The sequence below is a fragment of the Aquarana catesbeiana genome, linkage group LG05 (assembly GCF_042186555.1).
Source record: "Aquarana catesbeiana isolate 2022-GZ linkage group LG05, ASM4218655v1, whole genome shotgun sequence".
NCBI lineage: Eukaryota > Metazoa > Chordata > Amphibia > Anura > Ranidae > Aquarana > Aquarana catesbeiana.
Genome location: NC_133328.1, coordinates 168194428 through 168217010, shown reverse-complemented (window position 1 = coordinate 168217010; position 22583 = coordinate 168194428).

Here is a 22583-nt window from a genome sequence, read left to right as displayed (position 1 = left end):
CAGCTATTAGAGAGTGGTCTTAGGATGAAAAGTGGTGAGAGGGGCTGCTATTAAAGTACTGACTTGTTCAATGTAGATAGTCTTCCAATTATATCCATGCTTAGTTTTCCCATAGACATTGATCCCTGCAGAGTGACAGGAAAAGCGCATCTGGTTAATAGAATTGTTTGGGCTGTTTTTAGATTCGATTCCCTTCATAGTACAAAATATTTACCTTCAACACTGAACTCCTAGCAGGGTCTCCTCCTGGATAGATAAAAGGGAATTTTGCGAGCCAAAATGGTATATTGCTTCAAATGTGGAAATCACCTAACTGCCCGCGCAGAACACGTTTCATATGCCGTGCAATACAATATATACAAAAGATACGCTGCGCTAAGGTGAAAATGTCAATCTGGAGATCATTAATGCATATGAGGTATACTGAAAATATCGCATAAGCGGCTTATCCAGCCATCCAGCCACAGCAAGGCACAAAGGATATATGTATTAAAAAAAAAAAAAAAAATTTTAAATGATTATAAGGTGCAATGTGTAAATAGTATACTAGATGTATACCATTAGAATAAGAGTAGCGATGATTAAACTACTAACTGTATATATAATGAATGAAAAATTATTTATATAATCTGAAATTTAGCGTGTAAAAAATACATATAAATAATATCACAGTGATAAGTGCAAAAAACACAACAAAGTGCCAAGTGCCACACAATGAGTGTGAATATCAAATCCAAGATGTGATACGTGGTTATTAAAGTCCAATTTATGAAAGAAATGCACATAAAGTCCATAAAAACAGTTCATAAAAAATCTAACGTGCGTGCATTAATCTTAGTGCTTAGTGCACAGAATTCCATGCTCAAGTGCTATCCAGTGACCCCCCGGGGACAGCCGCTCACCTCAGAGCGTGCGACTCAGCTGTGAGACTGAATCTAAACATGCTTATGAGCCATCCCACGGCTCAGTGATGGAATCCAGATATACAGTTTTCAGCAGCAGCTCCACAGTTAGGAATAAAGGAAAGGAAAAACTAGATAGTGTGATATCATTTATAAATGTTTATTGGAATAAAAGCTCCCTACATTAGGGTACTCACATTTGCAAGGTGCGTGAGTGCACCAATCTGATAACAGTCTCCAAAGTTTGCCTCAAAGTTTTCCTGTCAGGAGAGATAAGCTGTGCATCTCATCTCAGTGGAGTGAAAGGCTCCGTGCTCCGTCCTGGCCCCTCCCCTACGCGTGTTCGACACAGGGACACGCACCTTGCAAATGTGAGTACCCTAATGTGGGGAGCTTTTATTCCAATAAACATTTATAAACAATATCACACTATGCAGTTTTTCTTTTCCTTTATTCCTAACTGTGGAGCTGCTGCTGAAAACTATGTATCTGGATTCTATCACTGAGCCGTGGGATGGCTCATAAGCGTGTTTAGATTCAGTCTCACAGCTGAGTCGCACACTCTGAGGTGAGCGGCTGTCCCCGGGGGGGTCACTGGATGGCACGTGAGCATGGAATTCTGAGCACTAAGCACTAAGATTAATGCACGAACGTTGGATTTTTTATGAACTGTTTTTATGGACTTTATGTGCATTTCTTTCATAAATTGGACTTTAACTATCACTGTGATATTATTTATATATATTTTTTACACTTTAAATTTCAGATTATATAAATAATTTTTCATTCATTATATATACAGTTACTAGTTTAATCATCGCTACTCTTATTCTAATGGTATACATCTAGTATATTATTTACACATTGCACCTTATAATCATTTAAAACATTTTTTTTTTTAATACATATATCCTTTGTGCCTTGCTGTGGCTGGATAAGCCGCTTATGCGATATTTTCAGTATACCTCATATGCATTAATGATCTCCAGATTGACATTTTCACCTTAGCGCAGCGTATCTTTTGTATACAGAGTCTCCTCCTGACAACCACACTGCATGGGTAACAAAGATTACCATGGAAGACGCTGACTCGGAGCGTCTATTTATATCTGTATTTTGGCAGTGACGTCAGCCCGGCTTAGCCGGATATGACGATCCACTGCCCAGCTGAATAAAACTGTGCATGCCCTGTCCTCTCAAGTACTATAGATAATGGGAGCCGGAAGCCAAAGGACATCTAGCGCAGGCGCGGACACGGTAACAGGAGGGAGAACAGCCGCATCTCCCTTCTGTAGCCATAAGGCGCCGTCCGACAGTTACTACAGCTGAATCAGATGGCGCCGATCAGTCATAGAATCCACCACATCCTAAATCACCAATACTGATGGCATAGAGGCAGGGGGAACCAGAAGAAGGGAGAATTGGAATTAACTGGAAGAAGGGGAAAAGGAGGGAAAGGAGGGGGAGGGGGGAGAAGGGTACATTAGTGCACTGCATCTACTGAATCATAGAGGGGCAATATCATAATAAAATCAAAAGAAAAAAGGGAAAGAAAAAAAGACACATGTCAATTAAATTCCAAATGCCATAAATAGTATGTGGATAAAATCCCCAGTTTACAATTTTTTATAATAAAATAAAAAATTGACATGTATAATATATAAACAAATTCAAATCAATTTGTAATTTTGAATAAGGATTTAATTTGTAAAAAAAAAAACAAAAAAAAAAAAAAAAAACATAACTATTGGATTACATATCTAATTCATGTTGGATTAGAGGGCCTCTATGTTTTATATAAATAACCCAGATAGACATTAACTTGATATGCCACTAAACTGAACATATAAAATACATTAATGAGTATAGTTAGTTGTATTATAAAAAAGATCTACAAGACTGTGTCTCATTGATGCCTGGAGCTTGAGTAGCATCCAATCGTTCAATCCATAATGTTTCTTTTTGCAAAATCTTTTTATCCCAATTACCCCCACGTGGGTCTTTGGGAATAACTGCTAAAGCAATGAACGAGACACATGTCACATCGAACCTATGATAAAGATCCAGATGTCTGCTGACCGGAGTCAGCATTTTGCTGTTTTTGGAGTAATAGACATGATCTTTAATGCATTGACAAAAACATCGGGCTGTCTTCCCAACATAAAAAACTCCACATATGCAGGACATCAGGTATACAACCCCTTGTGTGTTACAGTCCACCCTGAATTTGGGACAAAAGCGTTCCCCATTGGGGAGATTGAAAGAGGTGCCTTGGTGTAGCCAAGGACAAAATTCACATCTGCCACATCTATGTATGCCTCTATCAGCAACCTCACCATGTGGGGTCACCGAATAGTGGCTAGACACAAGCCGATCACGTAGGGAATCGGCCTGTCTAAAAGTTAGTTCAGGTTGAAAACCAATATATTTTTTAATAATGGAATCTTGCTGTAGTATGTGCCAATGATTACTCGGTATGTTTCTGACCTCCTGATGTTGGGATGAAAAACGTGTGATAAATCTCAAAGTGGGTTGGCTTTCATTTTTAGGATCTCTTTTATGGTAAAGCAAGGTATTTCTTGACTATCTTAGGGCCTTGTTATAGGTCTTAGGTAGCAATGATTTACTATAGCCACGGGCCAGTAAACGTGCACGAAGTTGTTTGGCCTCACTAATAAAATCTGTTAGATGTATGCAGTTTCTGCGCAGTCTTATATATTGTGCGTATGGGATACTGTGAATTAAAGATGCAGGGTGTGCACTACCTGCATGCAGCAAAGTATTCCCTGCAGTTTCTTTCCGATAAAGACTGGGAGCCAGACAACTGTCTTCATCTTTGAAGATTGATAAATCCAAAAATGTAATTCTGGAAAGGTTCCAATTCAAAGTAAATTTTGAATTGAACAGGTTCTGATTTAATGCTTCAACAAAGGCCAAAAGCATAGCATGTGTGCTCATCCAAATTAAGAAAATATCATTTATGTATCGCATCCAGCACAATACTTGATCGGAATACATAGATAATCCCTCATCAGAAAAAATGTGTCGTTCCCACCCCCCCAGGTACAAGTTCACATAAGCTGGTGCACAACATGTGCCCATAGCGACGCCTTGCACCTGGAGGTAGCGGGACTCTTTGAACACAAACCATTTGTGAGTAAGGACAAATTGTAATAAAGTTAGAATGAATTCATTGTAATTTCACTGAGTATGGGGCTCTTCATATAGGAAGGTGCAAACCATCCCGACGCTCTGTTCGTGAGGGATGCTTGAATATAAGGATTCTACATCCAATGTCAGGAGCAGGGCGTCGGGAGGGACCGCCATTCCTTCAATTTTAGTAAGAAGATCTAATGTATCCCTGGTGTATGATGATAGGCTCGTGACATGAGGCATGAGCACTGAGTCAATCAATCTACTAGCATTTTCAGTCAATGAACCGATTCCAGATATGATTGGTCTACCTGGAGGGAACACTGAGTTCTTATGGACCTTAGGTAGTGAATAAAATGTTGCCTCTCTGGGATATTTATTGTTTAGATAGTCATAGGTGTCCTGATCAATAAGGCCCTTTTAAAAATCATCATTGATGATATTAAGGTATTCCAGTTTGAAGGCTGGGATATGTGAGGGGGGGATTTTCTGATACCACTCTTGGTTAGACAATATATTGAGGCACATGGTTTCATAATTGGATTTGGTGATTAGGACAACGTTGCCCCCTTTATCTGATGCTTTTATGATCAGGTCAGGGTGTTTGCTAAGTTTGGAAATTGCTTGGATTTGAGCAGCTGTAAGATTATTGTGATGAGGCATAACCTGCATATGTTTGATGTCGCTTATTACACCTACCAAGAACGCCCAAATAAATTAATTTGTGGACAGGTCAGGGAATCTCTAAGACTTGGGTTTGAATTTATTGACACTGGTAGAGGTTGTGCCTGTTGGAAGAAGGGCCGTAATAGTACTTCCTTGAGGCAGCCCAGTAGTTATAGGGGATTCTTGTGGTATCTTTTGTGTATTATTGTCCATAGGGTCTGTGATTTCATTATTTTCTTCTAGTAATAGCATCAAGTCACAGAGGGCTCGAAAGTCCTCCATAGTGTAGTGTTTGATGCTCTCCGAAAAATGTTGTTCTTGTTAAGCTCTGACCCTATTTCTATCAAACATATATCTATATGTCAGGCAAACATATAGACATCCTTAATGAGTTCATATTTGTCTAGATTGGTAGATGGACAAAAACTCAACCCAAGTCTCAAAACTTCCAATTCACTGGCCGAAAATTGGTAGGGTGTAAGGTTAACTATATCAAGTTCTAGGTTGGAGGCATGTGAGGCCCCACAACTTGAAAATTTGAAGATGGCAGGCCAAGTTGTGTCAGATGAGAATCCAGAGTACTTTGTTTAGTGAACATCTGTATGGGGGTAGATGGGATGGGATGAAAAGATGGTGTGGACAAAGGTAAAGAGTTAGGTAGAGATGTTGTTACTGATGTGTTAAATGCAGTGGTATTTGATGTAGATACCATCAAAGGGTTTATTACCTGGCTAAGTACTGGAACTACTGAAGGATTTGTTGCCTGGTTAGGTACTGGAGCTGATGTTCAAGGAGCTTTCGGGTTGGGAGGTTGTATATTTAGTATTTGGGCAGCCTTGTAAGCTATGGCTCCCGTGTAATTGGTTTGTGAAATAGACCCACCACCAACATTACCTGATTGTTCTATTGTTTGAGTGTGATTCCTAGAACTAGTATTACCACCAGAGGAACGTTCCTTTTTTGAACGGGGCGTGTAATACCCACCACCATGACCCCGCTTACGTGATCCTGGATTGCTTTTACTGGGTACAGGCGCTCCTCGTCTATTAGATGACAGTAAAGAAATGGTAGAGAGACAGATGAATCGGATTCAGTATCATCTTCAGTAAAACCAAAATCATTACCCATATATTGTGCCCTTGAATGGTTTTTTGGGCCACGTCCTTGATGGGGGTTCTGCCATCTGTATGCAAAACCCTCCATGAAGGCCATTCTATCTTTCTGTAGTTTATTTTGTTTTTTGAAAATAATATCTTTGGTGATTTTGGTGATGTAATCTTTGACTTCTTGCCATCGTTTGGCATAGTGAACATGTCCTTTAATCGAGTCATTAGTAGACTGTAACATCAAAATATCTTGGTCAAAAATTGTTGAGTTCTGATTGATATTGAGCTATTAAAGGTTTCATCAATTCCATACTTTAATGTGTCAGAACTTTTTCCCATGATTTTTTGAAATCCTGGGTGTAGTTCTGAAAGGAGGGATAGAGGTGTACTCGCAGCCCAATTGGGCTGATATTCTCCCATACATATTGTTGTAAAAAATCAGCATGCCAGTATAAGTTAGATTTCTTTTTGAGCAACCTTTCGCTCATATATTGGTTAATGTTAATTTCAGGCCCTGTGTCTGCATTAGGAATGAGCCGAACACCCCCTGTTCGGTTCGCACCAGAACATGCGAACAGGAAAAAAGTTTGTTCGAACACGCGAAGTCTATGTGACATGTCTATGGGACACGAACATGAATAATCAAAAGTGCTAATTTTAAAGGCTTATATGCAAGTTATTGTCATAAAAAGTGTTTGGGGACCCGGGTCCTGCCCCAGGGGACATGGATCAATGCAAAAAAAAGTTTTAAAAACGGCCTTTTTTCAGGAGCAGTGATTTTAATAATGCTTAAAGTCAAACAATAAAAGTGTAATATCCCTTTAAATTTCGTAGCTGGGGGGGGGGGGGGGCTATAGTATGCCTGTAAAGGGGCGCATGTTTCCCGTGTTTAGAACAGTCTGACAGCAAAATGACATTTCGAAGGAAAAAACACATTTAAAACTACTCGCTATTGCATTGCCGACAATACACATAGAAGTTCATTGATAAAAACGGCATGGGAATTCCCCACAGGGGAACCCCGAACCAAAATTAAAAAAAAAAAATGACGTGGGAGTCCCCCTAAATTCCATACCAGGCCCTTCAGGTCTGGTATGGATATTAAGGGGAACCCCGGCCAAAATTTAAAAAAAAATGACGTGGGGTTCCCCCTAAATTCCATACCAGACCCTTCAGGTCTGGTATGGATTTTAAGGGGAACCCCGCGCCAAAAAAAAAAAAAAACGGAGTGGGGTCCCCCCAAAAATCCATACCAGACCCTTATCCGAGCACGCAACCTGGCAGGCCGCAGGAAAAGAGGGGGGGACGAGAGTGAGCCCCCCCTCCTGAACCTTACCAGGCCACATGCCCTCAACATTGGGAGGGTGCTTTGGGGTAGCCCCCCAAAACACCTTGTCCCCATGTTGATGAGGACAAGGGCCTCATCCCCACAACCCTGGCCGGTGGTTGTGGGGGTCTGCAGGCGGGGAGCTTATCGGAATCTGGAAGCCCCCTTTAACAAGGGGACCCCCAGATCCCGCCCCCCCCCCTGTGTGAAATGGTAAGGGGGTACTTACCCCTACCATTTCACTAAAAAAACTGTCAAAAATGTTAAAAATTACAAGAGACAGTTTTTGACAATTCCTTTATTTAAATGCTTCTTCTTTCTTCTATCTTCCTTCATCTTCTTCTTCTGGTTCTTCTGGCTCTTCTAGTTCTTCCTCCGGTGTTCTCGTCCAGCATCTCCTCCGCGGCGTCTTCTATCTGCTTCTCCTCGGGCCGCTCCGCACCCATGGCATGGGGGGAGGCTCCCGCTCTTCTCTTCTTCTTTTCTTCTCTTCTTCTCTTCTTCATTTTCTTCTCCGGGCCGCTCCACATCCATGCTGGCATGGAGGGAGGCTCCCGCTGTGTGACGGCGTCTCCTTGTCTGATGGTTCTTAAATAATGGGGGCAGGGCCACCCGGTGACCCCGCCCCCCTCTGACGCACGGTGACTTGATGGGACTTCCCTGTGACATCACGGGGAATGCCACAGGGAAGTCCCGTCATTTCCCGTGCGTCAGAGGGGGGCGGGGTCACCAGGTGGCCCCGCCCCCCGTTATTTAAGAACCGTCAGACGAGGAGACGCCGTCACACAGCGGGAGCCTCCCTCCATGCCAGCATGAATGCGGAGCGGCCCGGAGAAGAAAATGAAGAAGAGAAGAAGGAAGAAGAGAAGAAGATGAAGAAGAAGATGAAGAGAAGAGCGGGAGCCTCCCCCCATGCCATGGGTGTGGAGCGGCCCGAGGAGAAGATAGAAGACGCCGCGGAGGAGATGCTGGACGAGAATGCCGGAGGAAGAACCAGAAGAACCAGAAGAAGATGAAGGAAGATAGAAGAAAGAAGAAGCATTTAAATAAAGGAATTGTCAAAAACTGTCTCTTGTCATTTTTAACATTTTTGACAGTTTTTTAGTGAAATGGTAGGGGTAAGTACCCCCTTACCATTTCACACAGGGGGGGGGCGGGATCTGGGGGTCCCCTTGTTAAAGGGGGCTTCCAGATTCTGATAAGCCCCCCGCCCGCAGACCCCCACAACCACCGGCCAGGGTTGTGGGGATGAGGCCCTTGTCCTCATCAACATGGGGACAAGGTGTTTTTGGGGGCTACCCCAAAGCACCCTCCCAATGTTGAGGGCATGTGGCCTGGTACGGTTCAGGAGGGGGGGCGCACTCTCATCCTCCCCTCTTTTCCTGCGGCCTGCCAGGTTGCGTGCTCGGATAAGGGTCTGGTATGGATTTTTGGGGGGACCGCATGCCGTTTTTTTTTTTTTTTTGGCACGGGGTTCCCCTTAAAATCCATACCAGACCTGAAGGGTCTGGTATGGAATTTAGGGGGAACCCCACGTCATTTTTTTTTTAAATTTTGGCTGGGGTTCCCCTTAATATCCATACCAGACCTGAAGGGCCTGGTATGGAATTTAGGGGGACTCCCACATCATTTTTTTTTTAATTTTGGTTCGTGGTTCCCCTGTGGGGAATTCCCATGCCGTTTTTATCAATGAACTTATATGTGTATTGTCGGCAATGCAATAGCCGCAAGTAGGTTTAAATGGGTTTTTTCCTTCAAAATGTCATTTTGCTGTCAGACTGTTCTAAACACGGGAAACATGCGCCCCTTTACAGGCATACTATAGACACCCCCCAGCTACGAAATTTAAAGGGATATTACACTTTTATTGTTTGACTTTAAGCATTATTAAAATCACTGCTCCTGAAAAAACGACCGTTTTTAAAACTTTTTTTTGCATTGATCCATGTCCCCTGGGGCAGGACCCGGGTCCCCAAACACTTTTTATGACAATAACTTGCATATAAGCCTTTAAAATTAGCACTTTTGATTTCTCCCATAGACTTTTAAAGGGTGTTCCGCGGCATTCGAATTTGCCGCGAACACCCCAAATTGTTCGCTGTTCGGCGAACTTGCGAACAGCCAATGTTCGAGTCGAACATGAGTTCGACTCGAACTCGAAGCTCATCCCTAGTCTGCATTTACATTAGTCTGAATTTCATTATTTCATTCATGTAGCCCAGCCAGGCTGTGCCTACGAAGTCCATGATCACATCAAAAAAAAAAAAAAAAAAAAGGAAGGGGGGGAATTATACTTCCAAGTTAAATTCTTAAGATTGATCAGTCTCTCACAAAGGGGATTTTTAAATCCAATGAACCACTTAATCTAGTCGGGTGCTTCCACCCAAATTTAGTATAGTTAAAAAAAAAACGTATTTCCCCATCGTATCTCCACAGAATGGTACTGTGGATATGATGCTAATTTATAATTCTACCCTCAATCTACCCTTTCCCCTCCTTTCCCTCCTTTTCCCTTCTTCCAGTTAATTCCAATTCTCCCTTCTTCTGGTTCCCCCTGCCTTTTAAACTCTATGCCATCAGTATTGGTGATTTAGGATGTGGTGGATTCTATGACTGATCGGTGCCATCTGATTCAGCTGTAGTAACTGTTGGACGGCGCCTTATGGCTACAGAAGGGAGATGCGGCTGTTCTCCCTCCTGTTACTGTGTCTGCGCCTGCGCTAGATGTCCCGTTGGCTCCCGGCTCCCATTGGCTATAGTACTTGGGAGGACAGAAATACAGATATAAATAGATGCTCTGAGTCAGCGTCTTCTACGGCAATCTTTGTTACCTGTGTAGTGTGGTTGTCAGGAGGAGACCCTGCTAGGAATTCAGTGTTGAAGGTAAATATTTTGTACTATGAAGGGAATCGAATCTAAAAACAGCCCAAACAATTCTATTAACCAGATGCACTTTTCCTGTCACTCTGCAGGGATCAATGTCTATGGGAAAACTAAGCATGGATATAATGGGAAGACTATCTACATTAAACTAGTCAGAACTTTAATAGCAGCCCCTCTCACCACTTTTCATCCTAAGACCACTCTCCCTAGCTGACAGTGGCATAGAATTACCCGGTAGGTAAGGTATTAGAAGTACAATCTCTCTAATATTTCCTGGTATTTAATAATATCAATACTAATATATATATATATATATATATATATATACAGATTAAACCTAGAGGATTCCTGAAACAACACCTGCCTTTGAATTGCTGTAAATTTTTACCACCAGTGAGGATATTATTCTCTGCCTCATTTCTTCTGCTTCTCTTTTCTACCTATGTTTAAATGTAAGTACAAATATAACCATGTATACCTCTAGGGATAAGCCCCCTCTTTGGGACCCCCCCTTTCCCTCTTTTTCCCCCTCTCCCCCCTCCCTCCCCCCCCTTCCCATCTGTACCTGCAGCACCCTCAGGGGAGTGTTTTAATCCTGAATTCACTGGGGCAATAGCAATATTTTATGCTAACTCTGATTCAATATGTAAAATTGTGATGTACTCAATTGTAAAAAACTTCTTTTGTTTATAGAATTTGCCATAATCTCCTGAAGAAGCGTTTCCTTACGCGTAACATATAGAGCAGAGTTGAGCACCTTATGACACGCTACCTCATCAATCCTTATCATTTCAAGAGTGATCAGCCCGGCCCGAACATTTTTTAACTATCCTTATGTTTAATATCACAGAGATGTTCACCGATGTGAACAACTGGCGCTTTGTTTTCCCTATATAAGCCTTATTACAAGAACATTGTAAGCTGTAAATCACTTTTGTAGTGGCACAGTTGATAAGGCTTTTAATCTTATAGATTTTAGTATTGTCAGCATTGGTGAACACCTCGGTACGTTCAACGAAACGACAAATCTGACAATGCCCACATGAGAACATCCCTCTAGATCTTGGGAAGGACGTTAACCAAGAATCATCAGATGACCTGATATATTCTGATCGAGTGAGCATGTCAGATAGATTTGGTGCCCTCAGTGCTGTCATATGTGGGTATTCCCCCACTATGACGGACAGACTAGGACAACGGTACATATTAGACCAATGCCTTTCAAGAATCCCCTTCACCTCTGGCCACTGCGAACCATACTGAGTAATAAATCTTACTGGTTCATATTGAGTAACATGACCCAAAGGGGGCGGTGAAGGGGGACTTTGTTCCTCTATTAAGGAGGACCTCTCCAGAGCCATTGCTCTCTTTTTTGCCGCTCTGAGGATTTGAATGCTTATAGCCTCTTTCTCTGAACCTAGCATACATGTCATGGGCCCTCTTTTTAAATTCCTCATTGCCTGTACAGTTTCTCTGAATACAGAGAAACTGTCCCATTGGGATGCCCTTCACTAGAGACCTAGGGTGATAGCTTTCTGCCCGAAGCAGAGTGTTAGCCACTGTTGGCTTTCAAAAGGTTGAGGTAACCAAAGAGCCACTCTTCTTGGTGATCCTGAGGTCAAGGAAGGGAATCGAGATCGGATCAAAACCATATGTAAGTCTGATATTGCATGTGTTATCATTAAGCTCATGAATGAATTCATGCAATTCCGTCTCAGTTCCCTTCCAGACCACCAGGATATAGTCAATATAACAAATCAACGCCCTCACAGACCTCCCATAGGACCCCAATGTGTATACTTCAGACTCCTCCCACGTGCCTAGGTGCAGGCATGCATATGAGGGCGCCCAGGGGGCCCCCATAGAGGTGCCTGAACCTGTTGGTAGTAAACATCTTTACATTCAAAATAGTTGTTATGGCGTTCAAAAGATTAAAAACAAATTCATTTTGATGGGCCATTTCTGGAAATTTCTGTAAATAATACTCCACACTTTTTAAATCCAAAGATGAGGTATTGATGTATACAATGACTCCACATCGATTCCGACAAGGAGCCATTCATCATCAACATCAATGTCATTTAATTTATTGAGAACATCCTTAGTAGCTCTTACATATGACTCAAGAGCAGGGACCATTGTATTTAAAAGCCCATCTACATATTGACCGACCCTTTCAAGGGGACCATTGATTGCGGAAACTATAGGTCTTCCTGGGGGGTTCATTAGATCTTTATGGAGTTTGGGGATGACATAAAGAACCGGAGAATTATAATCAAAAGCCTGTAAGTAATTACGTTTCTTTTTTGTAATTAGACCTTCTTCCTGTACCAAAGTCAACTTGTGGTCCAATTGCATGACCACATTAGGGAGAGGGGAACTTGAAAGTCTCAGATAGATGTCTGGGTTGCCTAGTTGTCTTTTTACCTCCTTAACATAATTCTCCTCACTCATCAAAACTACATTGCCCCTTGGCGCTCTTTTTGATAACTATTCCCTTAGCATTTTTTAGTTCATTGAGTGCAACCCTCTCTTGTTTGTTCATATTATCTTGACTAAAATCCTCCCAATTCAGTTTCTTCAGATCATTGTTTAAAAGATGAAAAAATTGACCAATTAATTTATTTTTAGAAAGGGGTAACATCTTTTTAGATTTTATTTTTAGATCAACATGTCTAAGGATCATATTATCTTCATCTATCTGTGAGTCATCATCAAATGATCCCTCATCAAGAAGAGCCAGGAGATCTTCAATCTCCTTCTTGTCACCCTCCTGAAGAATTTCAGAAGTTGCGGGACTACTATTCCTCCGTTCATGCAGGAATCGAAAGAAGACCTTGCGTAGAAAAAGATTTATGTCCATAAAAACTGTGAACTTCATATTTTGCTTTGGTGAAAAAGAGAGTCCTTTACTGAGAATTTGTATATGGGATTCTTTTAAAGGAAAGGAGGACAGAGAGGAACACACCCCCTAAGTGAAACTGTGCAAACTGGGCCCAATTAGCCATTTTCCCTTTCTGGTGTCATGTGACTCCTTAGTGGTACAAGGTCTCAGGTGTGAATGGGGAGCAGATGTGTTAAATTTGGTGTTATAGCTCTCAGTGAGGGAACCATGAATGCCAACATGTACTGTGACACATTGAAGCAGAGCATGATCCCCTTCCTTCGGAGACTGGGCCGCAGGGCAGTATTCCAACATGATAATGACCCCAAACACGCCTCTAAGATGACCACTGCCTTGCTAAAGAAGCTGAAGGTAAAGGTGATGGACTGGCCAAGCATGTCTCCAGACCTAAACCCTTTTGAGCATCTGTGGGGAATCCTCAAGTGGAAGTTGGAGGAGCGCAAGGTCTCTAACATCCACCAGCTCCGTGTAGTCGTCATGGAGGAGTGGAAGAGGACTCCAGTGGCAACCTGTGAAGCTCTGGTGAACTCCATGCCTAGAGGGTCAAGGCAGTGCTGGAAAATAATGGTGGCCACACAAAACATTGACGCTTTGGGCCCAATTTGGACATTTTCACTTAGGGGTGTACTCACTTTTGTTGCCAGTGATTTAGACATTAATGGATGTGTGTTGAGTTATTTTGAAGGGACAGCAAATTTACACTGTTATACAAGCTGTACACTCACTAATTTACAATGAAGCAAAGTGTAATTTCTGCAGTGTTGTCACATGTAAAGATATAATAAAATATTTACAAAAATGTAAGGGGTCTACTCACTTTTATGAGATACTATATATATATATATAGAATATAATAAATTGCACTTTAATAGATTGGCTGCATCACATTGTGAGTTATTGCAGCTACTCTGATTGTTTTACGCTAAAGGGCATAAATAGTGATTCATATCTGTCAGTACATAATATTCAAGAAAAGCCTAGCATTCCAAAAGCTTGTATAGCAAAACCTTGGTTTGAGAGTAACTTGGTTTGAGAGCGTTTTGCAAGACAAGCAAAATGTTCAACCACTTCAATACCAGGCACTTATACACCTTCCTGCCCAAGCCAATTTTCAGCTTTCAGAGCTGTCACAATTTGAATGACAATTACGCGGTCATGTAATACTGTACACAAACAATTTTTTTTTATTTTGTTCCCACAAATAGAGCTTTCTTTTGGTTGTATTTGATCACCTCTGCGATTTTTATTTTTTGCGCAACAAATAAAAAAAAAGACCGAAAATTTTGAAAAACAAAAAGTTTTTCTTTTTTTTCTGTTACTTTTTATGTAAATAGGTAAGTTTTCTTCTTCAATGATGGGCACTGATATGGCTGCATGATAAGGCGGCACCGATGGGCACTGATGAGGTGGCACCAATGAGGTGGCACCAATGAGGTGGCACTGATGAGGTGGCACCAATGAGGTGGCACTGATGAGGTGGCACTGATGGGCACTGATAGGCAGCACTGATGGGCACTGATAGGTGGCACTGGTATGTGGCACTGATGGGCACTCATAGGCGGCACTGATGGGCACTCATAGGTGGCACTGATGGGAACTTATGGGTGGCACTGATAGGTACTTATGGGTGGCACTGATAGGTGGCATGGATGGGCACTTATAAGTGGGCACTGATGGACATGGATGGGCACTGAGAGGTGGCACTGATGGACACTGATGGGTGGCACTGCTGGGCATCACTTGTCTGTACTGATCCATAATGTTGCCAGTCAGTGCCCATTTGTGGGCACTGATTGGCATGTATTGGGCATATTTTTTTATATGTGGATGGCCATGGGGTACATACCTGGCCATCCACATGCTGGGGGCTTCCCTGGTGGTCCTGGTGGCTTCCCTGGTGGTCCAGTGTGGGCATCCGTGGGGGGGCTGCGCTGATAAACAATCAGCGCAGCCCCCCTGTCAGGAGAGCCGCCGATCGGCTCTTCTCTACTTGCATCTGTCAGACACGAGTGAGGAAAAGCCGATCAATGGCTCTTCCTGTTTACATCGTGATCAGCCGTGATTGGACACAAGTGATCATGTGGTAAAGAGCCCCATGTGCGCGCGGCGGCTGTTATCCTGCTGGACGTCATATGATGCCCAGTCAGGATAACTGAACCACCGCCCGGCCGTCATTTTCCTATAGGCCAGGTGGGAAGTGGTTAAATACATTTTGACTTGATATATGGTGTCTTGATATGCGCTCCTCCGCACCACCATCGACGTCATCCCTTCCATGCTGCGCTCCATGAGCAGGTTCAAGCCTCGCTTTCACGATTGCAGACTGACAGCGGTGAGAGCCATCGGTGCCTCTGCCTCTAGGAGTCATGCCTGTGATTGTCAGGGTCTTGCAATGTCTCATGGGACTTGTAGTTTCACCGCAGCTGGAGGGCTGAGGTTACCTACAACTGGTCTATGTGAACAGCTTTACCCCGGATGCCTGCATACTTAGATGTGCCTGTTTTAATCATCAACCATATGATTTGCTAAATGTTTTACCTTCATTAAATGTAACCATATTGCTGCACTTAGAGGCGCCTCTTTCCTCCTTTATACTCTGGAGCTCCTGCTGGATTTTGCTTCTAATCCCCTTGTGGAGGCTGCCATTTGTGAATGGACATTTTATGGTTACACAACCTTGTCACATTGCTATAGTCTTTTTATATGGACTATAAACTGAAGGACCTACGAATAAATGGTTGTGGAACGAATCACCTGAGTTTCTATTATATGGGGAAATACAAGTGCTTTGGATTACAAGCATGTTTCCGGAACAAATTATGCTCGCAATTCAAGGTTTTACTGTATTTAAAAAAAAATTGTTTTACTTATATGTTAAAATGTATCACGTTGACTATACAGTAGTTTTGCCTTCTCTACCTGGGCACTTTCAGATGGAATAGGTAAACTGTTTCCTGCATTTGCTAATAAGCATGTCAACTATTTGAAAAAAGATGCTATGGGGTTGATTTACTAAAAGAAAAGAATTTACTTTGCAAAGAATACCAAATCACGTGCAAAGAAAAAAAATAGCAATTTTACCTGCATGTGATTGGATGACGGAAGTCTGCAGAGCTTCACCTTTTTCACTAAAGCCAGCCATTTTCTTTCCTGAGACAATTCCCCCCATCAATACAATAAAGCCGATAATAATCACATGAATAAATACGACATGCTTATCGATCGATCAACTTGGGTACAATCAGCCTGCCCATACATGGTTCAAATCTCGGCTGGTTCAGCAGGATTCGAACTGTCTATGGTCGGTTTAAGCTCTGAGGATAATCCCATTGCAAGTGCAACTTCTCTTGCAAAATTAACAGTCTATTTTCCTTGCTGCTACACTTTGAATAGTTTGGCTTTATCTGGCATGAGAGAGCTAAGCCCCAGAAACTTATTGATAACAAATGGCTGGACTGCACTGTGCCAGAAATAGCCAAGCAGCTGTGAAAAGGCATTAAACTGGAGCAGCTTGTAGCTCATTTGCAACAGATGATCAGGGCAAGGGCCGGATTAAGAACATCATGGGCATGGTGCTGAGGATTTAGGTGGGGCTTTTTATAAAAAATAAATAAATAAAATGCAAACAATTTTTTGTTATAACAAATTAAATTAAATAGAGAGAGGGAGGATGAGAGAGAGAGAAGGGGGATGAGAGAGGGGTGAGGGGTAAGGGAGGGAGGATGAGATAGAGAGGGGGGTGGGAGAGAGAGGATGCGCATAAGCATGCGTGGGAGTGACATCAACGTAGCCCAGCCAAGGCAAGTGACCAAAGGCACAGAACCCAGAAGGAAGACCGGGTGAAGATGGAAGCGCCCAGGACCCGCCAGACTGATCACAGCGCAGCTCTAGGGGGCTCAGTCTGACAGGTACAGTAAGTGTACCCTAATGTGCATCTAGGCTGTGCATACTTGTACATTATGGCATAACCTACTTTACGGCCTCTAAAAAGTATTAATGCAAGCAAAGTTTACTGCCACCTCTCATGGGGTCCCCTACTGACCAAGTGTATAGTTGCCAACATTTCAAAAATATTTTCAGGGACACTTTTATTTCCAGTGGTATATTTAGAGTAGCTGACATCCACCTTGTTCCTCTATACATCACAATAGTAAGCACAAAATTAAATGAGTACTAATAATGGGCAGAACAGATATGAGGGCTGAAAAGATTTCCTTTAGTTGAACTAACAAAAGTGTGCCCATTCTAGAGCTGGTAACATTGAGGATATTCAATATAATTTTAGAGAACTGTTTTTGTGGGTAAGAGGCATAGGGGAGGAGTATGGATGGTATAAAAGTGGGAAGTATGTGCAGGTGAGGGAGGGGAGTGTGGAGGGTATAACAGTGGGCACTATGTACAGGAGACAAGTGTGGAGGGTACGGCAGTGGAAAGTATGCACAGCAAAGGAGTGTGGAGGGTTGACAGTGGGCAGTATGTACAGGAGAAGAGTGTGGAGGGTATGATAGGGGCAGTATGTACAGGAGAGGAGTGTGGAGGGTATGATGGGGGCAGTATGTACAGGAGAGGAGTGTGGTGTGGAGGGTATGATAGGGCCAGTATGCACAGGAGAGGAGTGTGGAATGTATTATGGGGCAGTATGTACAGGAGAGGAGTGTGGAGAGAAAGACAGTTGGCAGTATGTACAGAAGAGGAGTGTGGAGGGTATGATGGGGCAGTATGTACAGGATAGGAGTGTGGAGGGTATGACAGTGGGCAGTATGTACAGGAGAGGAGTGTGGAGGGTATGATAGTGGGCAGTATGCACAGGAGAGGGGTGTGGAGGGTATGACAGCCGGCACTATGTACAGTAGAGGAGTTTATGAAAGTGGGCAGTATGTACAGGAGAGTAGTGTGGAGGGTAAGACAGTGGGCAGTATGTACAGGAGAGGAGTGTGGAGGGTATGACAGTGAGCAGTATGTACAGGAGAGGAGTGTGGAGGGTAAGACAGTTGGCAGTATGTACAGGAGAGGAGTGTGGAGGGTATCACAGTGGGTGGTATGTACAGGAGAGGAGTGTGGAGAGTATGACAGTGAGCAGTATGTACAGGATAGGAGTGTGGAGGGTAAGACAGTTGGCAGTATGTACAGGAGAGGAGTGTGGAGGGTATCACAGTGGGTGGTATGTACAGGAGAGGAGTGTGGAGAGTATGACAGTGAGCAGTATGTACAGGAGAGGAGTGTGGAGGGCATGACAGTGAGCAGTATGTACAGGAGAGGAATGTGGAGGGTATGACAGTGAGCAGTATGTACAGGAGAAGAGTATGGAGGATATGACAGTCGGCAATATGTACAGGAGAGGAGTGTGGAGGGTATGACAATGGGCAGTATGTACAGGAGAGGAGTGTGGAGGGTATGACAATGGGCAGTATGTACAGGAGAGGAGTGTGGATGGTATGATAGTGGGCAGTATGCACAGGAGAGGAGTGTGGAGGGTATTACAGCTGGCACTATGTACAGTAGAAGAGTTTATGAAAGTGGGCAGTATGTAAAGGAGAGGAATGTGAAGGGTATGACAGTGGGCAGTATGTACAGGAGAGGAGTGTGGATGGTATGACAGTGAGCAGTATGTACAGGAGACAAGTGTGAAGGGTATGACAGTGGGCAGTATGTACAGGAGAGGAGTGTGGAGGGTATTACAGCCGGCACTATGTACAGTAGAAGAGTTTATGAAAGTGGGCAGTATGTACAGGAGAGGAGTGTGGAGGGTATCACAGTGGGCAGTATGTACAGGAGAGGAGTGTGGATGGTATGACAGTGAGCAGTATGTACAGGAGACAAGTGTGAAGGGTATGACAGTGGGCAGTATGTACAGGAGAGGAGTGTGGAGGCTATGTCTATGGGCAATATGTACAGGAGAGGAGTGTGGAGGGTATTACAGTGAGCAGTATGTACAGGAGAGGAGTGTGGAGGGTAAGACAGTGGGCAGTATGTACAGGAAAGGAGTGTGAAGGGTATGACAGTGGGCAGTATGTACAGGAGAGGATTGTGGAGGGTTTGATACTGAGCAGTATGTACAGGAGATGAGTGTGGAGGGTAAGACAGTGAGCAGTATGTATAGAAACCTGCTTACCAGCTGGCAAGCAAAGATGGGCAGATGGCTTAAACCCAGCCAGGGCCTTTGCTTGTAAAGAAGATCAGCTGATGGGCTAAAAGCTGAATGGTTAGATGAATGCTCAGAACGCTCCTGACACCACACGACCTTGATCAGAGCCCCGAGACCCAGCCATAAACAGAGGGAAGAAAACCATCCATAGCGTAATATTGTCACTACTAATAGTTTAATAAATTAAGTATTGCACTTACATAAAAACATGTAAAACATTGCATAGAAATAGCAGCGCTGGCCGGCTACAAACGATAACCCGTCCTAACACGAAAGCGTGGTGACGTCAGCACGTATCCTCCTCCAGACACGTTTCGTCATAAATGACGTTATCAATAGGGAACGGGAAGCGTGCTGAACCACCACCTTATAACATACTACCAAGCCTCGTTCTGAGTCCCATAGGCAGAGTCTCAAGACGCCATCTTAGGCATGGGCAACCAATCCTAATTTACAAGTAATGTGTGGAAAAAAAATTTTTTATTTAAGCGAAAAGGAAAAGAAAAAGAAAAAAACTTAGCAGCAAAGAGATGCCAACTCAAACTATGTGCCAGTGTTAATAATGCAAAAACGGCCAAAGAATCGATTTGCACTATATGAATCTTATTAATAATGGATGTGAAAGAAATAATATATAAATATTACCAGGAAGTAGATAAATACCCGGATGGACCAGGGACTCTTAAAAGTTATTAAATATGTGGGATCCGTGTTGGATTAAATGCAAATCCAGTGTGTGAAGAATGGAGTGCATAATTACACACAACCAATAATGGAAAAAATGTTTTTTGTTTTTGTTTTAAAGTGTAAATGTGCATGTGACAAGATAATAGAGCAAGAAAGAGAGTGAACCTACTATATTGAAAAGTAGATCAATATATGGAGTAAGAAAATATTTATAAATTAATATTATAAACTAAGTGAATATTTTGCCTAATTCCTAATAAAAATGGCAACAAATATAAAAACTAAAAATAAAAATAGTGAAAATTATATGAAAAGAATGAGAAGGTCTTAGATAAGATAAAATTTATATAAAATAATAAATTTAAAATTGACATTTTATATATTCATAATGAAAATTACACAGGCCTAATCATAGACAACCGCCTTTGTAATAATCTTGTCTATGGGCTTCTAGGACAAGCCAAATTATAATAAAATAATAAAAGAAAATAGAATACAAATTCATAGTAATAAACCCACCAACGTGACTCAGATCAAGTTTACATCAAAGAGGAACAAGAGAAAAAAACACAAAAATCATAATTCAGACCGTAACAAACAAGGGGGCTAGGAATTATCTATAAAGGCATTAACATCAACCTCTATGTTTAACCCATAAGGTGTATATGTTTTAACCCTATGTGTCAGGAGCCAGGGAGCGTCTCCGCTCGCCGGGCTCCGGTGCGCATGCGCGGGGGATTGGCGCTTCGCTGCACACCCGTCCGCGGCCTGATGGTGCGGCGCGCGCGGGTGCACGGCGGACCTCGTGTGCGCGCCGTTGCCCGTGCGGGTGCCCGGTAGCGCGTCACACTGACGCGCTCGCCGGGCAGGGAGACTATATCTGACGGCTCCAGCGCCCAGTCGGGCTGCTGGTTTGTCGTCAGCTCTCCCTGTTCCCTGTGCCTGTTATAACCTCTGATATCTGCCTGCCTGTGTACTGAACCTTGGCTTGTCTAAAACTACTACTCTTCCGGGTTGCCCTAAAACTACCTGCCTGATCTGTGTACCGAACCCTGGACTGTTTAACCACTACTCTGCTGGACTGTCCTAATTACCTGCCTGATCTGTGTATCAAACCCTGGCCTGTTTAACCACTACCCTGCTGGACTGTCCTAATTACCTGCCTGATCTGTGTACCAAACCCTGGCCTGTTTAACCACTACTCTGCTGGACTGTCCCAATTACCTGCCTGATCTGTGTACCAAACCTTGGCCTGTTTAACCACTACACGACTGGACTACCTGAAACCCTGATCACTACCTGCTAGATACCTAACCTCTGCTTGTTATTCCAGTCCTGCCTCTGCCTTACTCCGCCCTGATCTCCGGTCCCTCCTGCGGATCCCAGGACACCCGCTTCCAGTTCAGGAACCTGCTATCTTCCGGAAGCCCGTGCCTCCGCGTGCCCTCAGCTTCCTGTACCCATTTCGGGGGTCTGGGTGCGCATGGTCGTAAGGGCGAGCCACTCTCGGCATCTCGGCCTCGGTGAGTATTAGTCCATGACAGTACAAACCAGCCAGATGTCCGAGGCTGACAGAGCGCGCTCTCCCAGAGACAGGGACCGAAGGCCATTCTACATCCGGTAGCTTTCGCCTCTAGGAAACTCAGTCCACCGGAACTCAACTACGATGTGGGTGACAGGGAGCTGCTGGCTATAAAGTTCACTTTAGAGGAGTGGAGGTATTTGCTGGAAGGGGCAGTACACCCGGTCATGATCTTTACGGATCACAAGAATCTTGAGTACCTCCGAACAGCAAGACGACTAAAACCCCGTCAAGCCCGTTGGGCCCTCTTCTTTTCCCGCTTTAATTTTCATATAGCCTACAGACCTGGGGCAAAGAACGGGAAGGCCGATGCTCTTTCGTGGATGTTCTCCGCAGACTCTCAAATATCAACACCCAGCACGATCCTCTCTCCTCAAAATTTCCTCGGATTAACTCAGGCAGACTTAATGTCATCTATCAGATCCTCATCAGGCTCATGCACAGAACCAGTAGTGCACTCCTTAAAGAAATATGAAGACCTCTTCTGGATTAAAGGAAAAATATTTGTACCACAAGTGACTCGGCCCTTAGCTCTTAAGATGTGTCACGACCATAAGATGGCAGGACACTTCGGGAATAAGAAAACGGCTGAACTTCTTTCTCGTTCTTTTTGGTGGCCAGGATGGAGAAGGGACTGTAAAGAATATGTGGCGTCCTGTTCTCTGTGCCTGCTCAGACCTCTGCCCATCCCGGAACGGCCATGGGCTGATGTGTCCATGGATTTTATTGTTGACCTACCTATCTCTGAAAATTTTTCTACCATCCTTGTCATTGTCGACCGCCTCTCCAAGATGGCCCATTTTTTGCCCATGAGAGGTACTCCCTCTGCTGTAGACACAGCCAGCGTCTTTCTAAAAGAGGTTGTTAGGCTCCATGGGATACCAAGAAGCATCGTGTCAGATAGAGGCGTTCAATTCACGTCCAAATTCTGGAGGGAACTCTGCAAGGCCCTGGGTATCAACGTTTGTCTCTCTTCGGCCTATCATCCCCAAAGCAATGGCCAGACGGAGAGGACCAACCAGACGTTAGAGCAATACCTCCGCTGCTTCTGCTCGGGTTCTCAGGATGATTGGGCGAGTCTTCTTCCCTACGCTGAATTTGCGTACAACAATTCAATTCATGCCTCTACCAACCAGACTCCCTTCTGGGCCAATTGCGGGTTCCATCCCACGTCCTTTGCTAACAACATTCCTGAAATGGCAGTTCCTGCAGTCCAGGATAGGATAA